This window comes from Lissotriton helveticus, chromosome 6 (assembly GCF_964261635.1).
Source record: "Lissotriton helveticus chromosome 6, aLisHel1.1, whole genome shotgun sequence".
Taxonomy (NCBI): Eukaryota; Metazoa; Chordata; class Amphibia; order Caudata; family Salamandridae; genus Lissotriton; species Lissotriton helveticus.
In genome coordinates this window covers 1,872,762,973-1,872,773,661 of record NC_136067.1, presented here as the reverse complement: position 1 = coordinate 1,872,773,661, position 10,689 = coordinate 1,872,762,973, and the positions used below count along the sequence as shown (strand labels likewise).

Sequence of the window (10,689 nt, the reverse complement as noted above, 5' to 3'; positions counted from 1 at the left end):
AAGGACGGAAGCTGCTACGGGTCATTCAGCAAGAGCATAGGTTGCCAGTCAAAGCACTGATACAGGAGGTCCCAACACGTTGGAACTCAACTTATTTCATGCTTGAGCGTCTCTTTGAGCAGTACATCCCACTGAATGCTTATGTCATGTCAAGAAGATTAGGGGATCCTACTGTTAATCTTAAAGCCCTGACCATTGAGATGTGGCAGTGGGACCTCATTAAATGCATCACAGAGATGCTACAACCCTTTGAGGTCTTCACACGTGCAGTTAGCAGGGAGGACTGTACTATGGGCCAAGCCATCCCATTGTTGTACATGCTTGAGCAACAGGTGAAGGAGGTCTGTGAAACATACGAAGGTGACGAACAAAAAGTTGATGCATATACCTTAGCCAAGGGCTTAGTCAACCGCTTGTGTGAAAATGTAAGGCTCAACAATATTGTGTCAGGTGAACATTACATAACTGCAACAATCTTGGATCCACGGTACAAATTATTTGTCAGCAGTAACGAAGTAATTCCATTTTCAGATGAGGATGTTGACAAGTACAAAACTTCCATAGCTGCGGAAGCTAATGAGTTAGAAACTGAACGGCTGTTACTTAAAGGCCTGCCACTGCCAGCCCAGGCCAGTCAAAGTACTCCTGACGCAAGTTCTTCACAGCGTGAGAGCAGTGCGTCTGCTTTCCAGCAGGCACCAACAGTACCAAAAGCAGCACCTACACGATCTGATTCAGCAGACCCAACCAAAAGCATAACTGCTTTTTTTCTACAGAAAGGGATGGGTAAGTCCGTTGCTGTTGCAAAGGGAAAAGAGGACCAGCAAAGCCGAGCACCAATGAACATTGAGCGGATGGTTCAGGCCTATCTGGATGACACAACAGAGGTGTTCATGGAGCAAAGCCCATTGGTCTATTGGTATGAAAGAAGGAGACAGTGGCCAGTGCTGAGCAGGCTGGCGATAAAGTATCTGGCTTGTCCTGTAGCCAGTGTCTCCTCTGAGCGGGTTTTCAGTGCTGCTGGTGCCATTGTCACATCGAAAAGGACTAGTCTCTCCCCCAAAAGCGTGGAGCGGCTGACAATGATAAAAATGAATCAACGCTTCATACCACCAGACTATCAAGTACGTGAATCACCGCCGGATGAAGAAAGCGAGTGTGAAGAAGACGTCCTCACTACTGGGTTACATGACCTACTTCTGTCTGAACGCACAGAGTTTGAGGACGAGCTCCTCTTCCCTGACAACTAGGACAGGTATGTTAAAGGAATGATGCAATGCATTGCATAGGATTGTTTAGCCGACTCTGAGCAAATGTGCATGGAATTAAAGTATACTAGTAGTAACTTCAGACTCACGTGATGGGCAATTTTCCCATGTTATTTAATAATATAAATTATTTATGCACTTGTGACCCTACTACTACAGGTGCAGTCAGTACTTAATTTATCGTTCGTAGTGCATGTTCATGTTGCACAACGTACATTATTTGGTGAAACAGTCCCCCCTCCACCCCCCCAACAAACACAAATGAACTTCAAATGTTTTCTTGTGAAAATAATATCTTTGTTTTATTTTTATATTTTAATAATGATAATAGAAAAATAAAATATATAACAAATGTAACCCCCTGACCCAGAGCTGTCCCTACCCTCCCCTAACCCCAACCAAATTTCAACCCAAATGTACACCACAACTCCCACATCCCACCCACCAACAAAAGGATTAAAAAAGGGGCAAAAAACAGGGTCCATTTCAAAGCCGGCGGGCTTTCAGGTGTTTGTCCACCAGTATCTTGACACGCTCCTCTAGACCGTCCTCCTGCTTCTTCCGCTCCTCCTCCAACTTCGCTACCCGGCGGAGAATCTTTGCTTTGAAATCACGGCACCTACACTTGCATGCATGTTGTTGTTGTTGTTGTTGTGGGGGGGCCGCCGAAGATGTAACAATGCGGCGGCGGGCGGCTGCCTGACCACGGCGACGTAGTCCTGCAGGCTTGGGGCCCGGGGCATTGGAAGAGGCAGCAGCTGCTGCCGCCGCCTCCTCCTCCTCCTCCTCGGCCTGATCCACCAGCCGGCGGTAGGCCTCTACAATTGCCTGCAGTTTCCGCTGCCGGGCCCGGACTGCCAACTCCTTCCTGGTTGGTTTTTGGGAAGGAGTAACTATAAAGAAAGAAACAGAATTGTTAATCCAAACTCCCCGCAAATCAAGAACACAACATTGATTCAACACATAGTGGGCGGCACAGTAGCACTAGCAAGCAAGCTGAGTACCAGAAATTGTGTTGCGTCTATCTTGAACATTCTACAGCCTCTATTAATTTTTCGGACTTTTTGTCACGGCTTTATGCCTGCCCTATTAGCATGGGTGTACTTCAACGGTCACACACATTAGAACGAACACCTGTCTTTTACATATCTCCTTTTGTTCCGGGAAGGCGGGAACACTCTCAAAGTAACATTAATTAACAGGGGGCAGCTAGTAGCACATGTCTAGTAAAGACTATAATACTTTATACCGCGCAACAAACCTTATTTGGTTTGTGTTTCACCAGCAACGACCCATGCACCCAGTCGTCCCCTCCTTCCCTTGCCTTTGGGTTTGCCCAAAACACCGCTGCTGCTGAGACTATCCACTAACCACCGGTATTGGGTGTGTCTCCCAACCACGCTGGCAGCTGTGTTTTCCCCTTTACATGCTTTAACAACAACCCATGCATCCGACTGCTATCAGGCACTTGCATTACTGTAGTGGTAATGCTTAGCATGCTAATGACAAGTAAAGGTAACATCATATATTTTCCAGTAGAGTACAGTGAGAAAGTTTTCCCCTCCCACCAAGTAATGCAGATCACTATTGAATGTAACTTACCATCGCCCGCCGCTGTTGGCTCCCCCCCCACTGCTGCTGGTGTAGGTGCCTCTGTTCCTCCTGTCCCCGCCGGGAGCGCTGAAGCTGCGCCGCTGTCCCCGTCGGCACTGGTCGATGGTAAGGGTTCTGCACCTATAAAAATAAGTACGCCTTTTTAGATGGATGCACAGCCCCCTTTGTACTTGTTCACCAAGAATGGAGTTCTTCAAAACAGTTAAGTCCAACGTACGTAATCAGTATGAGTCCACATTGCATAGTACAGCAGAGTCACTACACATATTATTAGCATTCATTGTTATGGTATGGTACCCAAGCTCATCTCATCTGTCCTGCTACTCTAGTCCTTGGAAATTGGAAGTGAACTATGTAACCTTTGTACATCAATGTATCCAGTTTTGCGCATGTGTTAACTCGCAGCTTGTTGCGCAGTACGAGAAGACGCTCTGGGGCAACACATCATTGTTCAATGCATACACCTGAAGAGGTGGGAAAGTAAAAGGGCCCGTATTTAAGTTTTCTATGTGGATTGTGGGATAGAGTTTGCTTACAGGTTACAACTTCTTTTTAGCATGGCTGCATAAAACTGGCATAAATGTATTTAATACTGTCTAACGTGCACCACTTTTGTCATTATTTTTCGGCAGGTGAGAAGATTGCCTTCTACGAAGCGGACATTTCCATAGCTTACAAAAAAAGAGGAATATCTGACCAGTATACGTTGGTGAGAGGTCTCCGATAGTTGCCACATTTCCCTATTGTGCACTAGTAGCTGTACAAATGTTGATTACTTTATTATGCCTGTTTTAACTCTGGATTTTTTCTGGTGGGCCCTTCAACGTATTGGACGGAAGCACTTAAAAACATTGATGTTACTTACTTACTTCTAACAAAATAAAGCTTTTGAATGACCACTTTGACTCTGAAGTTTATTTTCAGTGTCTGTTGTCTTAGAGACTCACACGAGTGAGTGAGCAAAAGGGGGTTTCTTAGGTAACGGTTTGTGTCCTAAAAGCATTCGGCACCTTGGTATTGGGGTTCAGGAGTGTGATTTGAACAATAGACCAATGACTCAGGCCATATAGGCTGACGTTCAGTGAATTGTGCGTTCCTCAGAGTTCTGTGACTGAGGTGTAAGTAAGGTCCAACCTGCCTATCAGTACCAACAACATCCAATTTTCGTGTGCATAGTTACATAGTTGTGTAATATGTATATAACTCCATAGGAGATAGAAGAATACCCACAAGACTAGTAGTGGTATACTAACGTTTACAAAAATACTAGACAAACATCATTCTGGATGCCTACTTGGTTGCTGTCAATTGACAAAGCACTGCAGACACATTACAGAGGAAAAAACAAGCACTGTTGGACTTACTGGGGACAGCAGCAGGATCCTCAGTAGAGGAGCTCTGTGTAACTGGTGGTTCACCCGCCGACTCGGTCCCTGTATTCTGCTTGCCCCTGGGTTCTGTGGTTCATGTAAAAATTAAAATAATAAACAAAGATAAAAACATTGAGTGATGTGAAACATAGACATCATTGCAAATCACACTGCTACAGTGGAACAGAGCCGGAGGCAACAAATCCATGCCAGGGGCCGCAACGCAAATATGTATCCATCCTTAGAGTATTATTAAATTAAGGATATCTATTGGTGCGGTGGCCCCTGAAGTTTGGTGCCCCTGTGCAGTTGCACAGCTTGCACATGCCCCCTAGAGCCGGCCCTGGCTGAGGTAAGAAGAACAAAGTAACGTTAGCATTCTTTGCAAGAAAAGGATTCCATTCATGCAGAAGAGAAGGCCGTGAAAAAAATGCTACAATATGCAAACAACGTACAATTATCCATCCACCGCTATTTCACTGACGGACAAAGGAAGGACAAGACTCTATTAATAGCATTAACTAACTTCAGTTCTCAGCAATAAAGAAAATCTCACATCAATAAACAGCAACAGCTAGCGCCAAGTTGGAACAACACGCAAGAGCCAGTGAAGAAGAAGAACACTGTCATACAATGACAGTAGATATACCGGAATACATCGCAAATGTAACTAGGGGCAACAGTCATCGCGTTACTTATTCAGCCAATATTTACAAAGATACAATAACAATATTTATACAACTATATATATATATATGTATATATATATATATATATATATATATAATCTATATGTATATAATATATATATATATATATATATATATATATATATATATATATATATATATATATATATATATATATATATATACACACACTTTATTTTTGGGGTAGCCACTCACCAAGACCCACAACCTCCACACCAAGCAGGTCCAACAGGTCCTGCTCCCGGTCCAAAATGTCGGCCCAGCGGTGGGACAGCTGATGGTGGGTACGCCGGATACCGGAGCAGCGGAAGACTGCACGGCGCACCTTCGCCCACCGCCGGAGACGCTCTTCAATGCGCTGGTATCCGGAGCCGGGCCTGCCGCCTGCTGCCAAAGTCAAGGGGAGGTGACGTTGGATAAAAAAGACCAGGGCGGCCACCTCCTCCTCCCCAAAAAGTTGGCGGGGCGTCACTCCTGCCGGGCGCATTCTGCCGCAAGGCAGCCTGTTTTTTTTAGGCACAGCCGCCTTGCCCTTTGAGCCGCCGATTCTGCTGGCACCCTTCACCATGGTTCTGGGTGGAGGGGAGAAGGAAAGTTGAAGACAAAAAGGTTAGGGGAAGAAAGAAGAAAGATAAAAGAAGGAAGTAATATAAAACAAGAGAAAAGTTGCAAAAAAAGTGGTAAAAGTAAAAATAAAATGAGAAATATAAACCTAGGCACAGACAGAAATAGGTAAGAAGTAAAGAAAGTTAGAAAAACTGAGGGAAAAGACCAGGATGGAAGAGATAGGAGTGAGATGCTGAAGTAGGCCCAAAACCATCGCCAGAGTGTGAAATCGAAGATGGCTCTGCCCGTCGCGACCGCCGCGGTAAGTTCGCGCGATATTTGACGCGATCACGCACTTTGGCAGTGCGAACGAGAAGATGAGTTCCCGAACATGTCTAACACAACGCGAACACGTTACTTGTGACCCGGAACCGGAAATAAGGGAACGCAAGCGGGCGGGACAAACCTCATTGAGTAACTTAGCGCGCTAGCTATTGCGAGCATGCAGGCAGCGCCCCGAACACGCGCACCGCGCTCCCGAAGACGAAAAACGGCGCGCGAACGGGTCTAGCAAGCTACTACGCATGTCCGCGGAGCTACACGTAGCTCGCGGAGTGCAAGTGCGTCTTCGCGTAGCTTCGCGGAGTGCGGCTACGCGAACTACGTACTTGAATACTGCAAGCAACTGGGTGACCAAGTGCGTTCTATCTCTCGCCAGATTGGGGCAGACGCCGTCGCCAACCCGACAACGCCAGTTCACAAATTGGTTCCTGGTGACTGGGTTAAGATAAAGAAGCATACTCGTTCGAGTTGCCTTGAGCCAAGGTGGGGGAAAACACACTCACAAATTCATGAAATTCAATGAAAACAATAAAGATGAGTATTGTCATTTATTTTACAATACCACTGTATCAATATATCAACAAAATTTTTTGAAAGCCCCAAAGGGGAGGAAGGAGGGAAGTGAAGGGGGTGGGTGTGCTCAAAGCCGTGTAAAGTCAAAAAGGATAGACATAATCACAAGAAATGAAGACAATCATACACAATATTGGCATATGACTCAGACCAATTATAACACAAAGAAGCCTATGTATTCAAAAAGTCCTTTACAATGAATATACAGAACCCATTCAACGGTCACATTAACAACCATTCAATTTGACTAAAGGGCATGTGCCGGAGGTATACAAAAGGAAAGCCGTCGACGTTTCGACCCCTTGGCGTAGGCTAAATTAGGTCCTTTAACGGGGTCTTCTTCAGGACAAGTGCAGGGTAAGGTGGGGGGCAACTATCTCTTCTTTGTGGGTCCACGTTTAGCTCAAAGGACCCACAAAGAAGAGATAGTTGCCCCCCACCTTACCCTGCACTTGTCCTGAAGAAGACCCCGTTAAAGGACCTAATTTAGCCTACGCCAAGGGGTCGAAACGTCGACGGCTTTCCTTTTGTATACCTCCGGCACATGCCCTTTAGTCAAATTGAATGGTTGTTAATGTGACCGTTGAATGGGTTCTGTATAATCATTGTAAAGGACTTTTTGAATACATAGGCTTCTTTGTGTTATAATTGGTCTGAGTCATATGCCAATATTGTGTATGATTGTCTTCATTTCTTGTGATTATGTCTATCCTTTTTGACTTTACACGGCTTTGAGCACACACCCCCCCCTTCACTTCCCTCCTTCCTCCCCTTTGGGGCTTTCAAAAAATTTTGTTGATATATTGATACAGTGGTATTGTAAAATAAATGACAATACTCATCTTTATTGTTTTCATTGAATTTCATGAATTTGTGAGTGTGTGTTGCATCTAACACGTTTCCCTTGCGGGGACCCCTTCTTTACACATACCATTTAGCGCCCAGGTCCCCGCGACTGCATGGGTTCAACCCCCCTTTGTGTAAGGTGGGGGAAAAAGCGCCAAGTAATCCTGGTAACAACGACAGCGGTGAAGTGCGCAGGCGTTCCCAAGTGGATCCATGCCAGCCATACCCAGAAGGTGATACCTGACGAGGAGCCTGGAGCTGAAGGTTGTCCAGCTGAGGGGCCTGCAGACGTTGGTCCTGAAGTAGCTGACGACAGACGGCCGAGCACCAGCCCAGCTGAGGGTCCCACAGGCGTTGGCCCAGAGGTAACTGATGACGTATGGCCAAGCACTAGTACTGCTGAGGATCCCACGGATGTTGGTCCGGAAGTAGCTGATGACGAGCTGCCGAGGATTTGGCCAGAGGAGTGGATACCCATAATCGACCTTCCGGGAGACCCACTCAGAACAAGAGAGCGAATAAGAGAAGACAGAGAGTGGAATAGAGAGGTCGAGCAAGGCACAGGCGAAGACCCTCAGATCATTGAGATTCACATCAAATCTGAGGACGAAGAAGAAGGTCAGACAGGGACAGAACAAGTGATCGATACTCCTCCACTGACTCCTGATATCGAAAAGGGACAGACTAGACATAGTGTAATAGTTCGAGCAGAAGAAAATCAAGGGATCGAAGTGCTCGAGCAGGATCAGGCAGAACTAGGAGAACATGTTCAGGACTTAGAAACAGAGACATTTGAAAGCGAAACGCAAAATATACCTGAACAAGGCTAGCTTAGTAACCAGGCAGAAGAAATAGATACAAGACCTGGGACTAGTCAGACAGAAAGGGAAAAGGCAGAAATTGAAGTGCCACAAACAAGTGAAAATAAAAGGACATTAGAAGAAAGCCAAATAACAGTGCCAGCTAAAAGACTCAAGAAAAAGAAGCACATTGAGCCAAGGTATATTAAAAGACTAAAATTAAGAATAAAAACAGTCCAAGAGAAACTTGCAGATATCAGAAGAAGTCCCCGAATTGCAGAAATACCTGAAGATAGCTCCAAGAGAAGGAGTGAGCGAATAAAAAGACAAAACGAAAAATACCAAGATCCGGAGTGGACCTACTTGATCTTGGAAAACTTTGAGGATCTTGATATTACTGACGAAAGCGACGGGGAACAAATTACTGATTACTCTGCAGAGGAAGAGGAGGAACCGCCGTGAAATTGCTCAGCATAAAGATACCTGGGCAAAGCCACAAAGAGGGGTTGAAAAACTTCTTCTGAGCAAAAATGTCTGAGTCAAGAACGAATGGAAGGCCTAGTCGCAGTTGTTGCAAAACATGCTGCAAAGTATGTATATGTAGTATAGTTATAGTTATAGTTATATTAGTTTGGATAGGACTAACAGTTTTCATTCCCTTGATGGTTAGTAAAAATACTAATATTGATCCTACACAGACTACTGACACTGAAGAACTGACAACACGAAGTGTAGAAAGACGTGAAAAAGCACGCAGACAGACAAAACGAGACTTAGAAGCATCAGATGAGGAAGGACTACATTACCACGGAGTTAGAAACCAGACTCATTTAAATGTTTTCGCAAACCTGTTAGTGCATTATGTAGCAACTATGGAAATAGAAGATTGCTATGTCTGCATGAAGCTACCTACTTCGGTGGCTGAAGGCGTGACATATCATCACCTACCTCTGACCTATGGAATCTCCTGTAGTATTTTAGCAAGCTTATTTTACAAAAGAGGACCGTTACAGTACTATTACTCGAACAATGACGTGATCTTTTCTGAACTTCCTATACGTGGAAATCTGAATCCTGTACATACTAGAAGTGACGTTACACGTTATATGGGAGAATATTTCCTGACTATAGGTACTATAGACTTAAATGAAGCACACAGAGACAACCTGACCTGTTCATTACATGAACAAGAAAAGGTATTTTTAAACATGGCAGAGAAAAGAAGGGAGAGTTTCCAAAGAAAGGCTAATGACAAAAGGCAGAAAACACCTAAACGGGCTGAGAACATGGAAAGCACCTCAAATGGCGGGGCAGGGCCTGCTCTGTTGCTGGATTTCGAAAAGAAAGGGAAACTCTGTCTTCACCGTGAGAAGACTGATTATTATAATAATATTTTCATTGGTTCCAGTCAATGTGAGCACAATTATAAGGTAATTGGAGGTTGGGGTTTCAAAAATGGGTCAGAGCCTGTGTTTCCTGGAATTTATTATATATGTGGAGACAAGGCTTATTTCAAATTGCCGGATCACTGGTATGGAAGCTGCTACTTTGGCATTGTTTTCCCGAGAATATACCATGTGAATGAAATTTCTGGAAGCAGTGAAAACACTAACGGCTTAGTGCGTAGCAAAAGAGAAAGCGTAGGTGAAATAATGGGTAGTATTTTTAGTGCACTGATACCTGGAGTGGGAGTGGTTCTGAACACTCACAGAATTTGCAAATTGTCCACAATAGTGGATGTGTTGTCTACTAACACAGCTCATGGATTTCTGCTGGTCAATACCGAAATGGTTGCGATCAGATCAATGGTTTTGCAGAACAGACTTGCTCTTGACACCTTATTAGCAAAAGAGGGCGGAGTCTGCCGGATGCTGAAGGCGCAACATTGTTGCACTTACATTCCGGACAAAAGCGTACAGCTCAAAAGATATGTGAAGAACATTACTAATTTGGAAAAGGAACTCAAACCACTCGAGGTTGACAGTGCTTGGAAGAGACTGGTTGATGGTCTCTCCAATGTAGGACATTGGTTTGCTAGTTTAGGTAAAAGCTTACTACTTAAGGTACTGATGCCAATTGGAGTGATAGGTCTTATCCTATTTCTCATATTCGTCTGTTGCAAATGTCGCAAACACACAAAGAAATACCAAGTGAATGCGAGAGGAGTGAAACGGAGTGCGGATGAACTTGAATTGGAAGAAATGAATAATCAGATTTATAAAAAGGTGAAAAATTCTCACCCTACAAAAACTGAGAAAGAAAAACTGAAGCGATTGTTGGAAGAGATAGAAATGTACATGGTGTGAAAAAAAGTTGGCATCTGGTTCCATTTTTTTGTGATGATAGTAAATATCATCAAAGAGGGGATTGATAGAGCAAGATTTCGCATCGCGACTTGCTCGAGTCAAGAACCTCGAAAATCTATTATAATCTCGTAACTTCAATTGTTTGTTTTACTAACTTTATGTATTTTGAATGTGCGTGGGTATCATAGAGATGCTTGCCTATGTGTTCTACTAATACGATTAATTCTTGTTCCTAACATGGCCGCTGCTTGACTTTCCTCTTCTGCGCATGCGTCAGTCACATTCACGTGACTTCGCGTAGAGATAGTTTTGGA

General features: G+C 44.3%; 1 long non-coding RNA gene across 1 annotated transcript; it reads left to right on the top strand.

The window, feature by feature from the left end:
* Positions 1 to 722: 722 nt before the first annotated feature.
* Positions 723 to 3,779, top strand: LOC144761930 (uncharacterized). Its single transcript, XR_013595954.1, has 2 exons — positions 723 to 1,255; positions 3,515 to 3,779. It is a non-coding gene; the product is annotated as an uncharacterized LOC144761930 (long non-coding RNA).
* Positions 3,780 to 10,689: the final 6,910 nt, after the last annotated feature.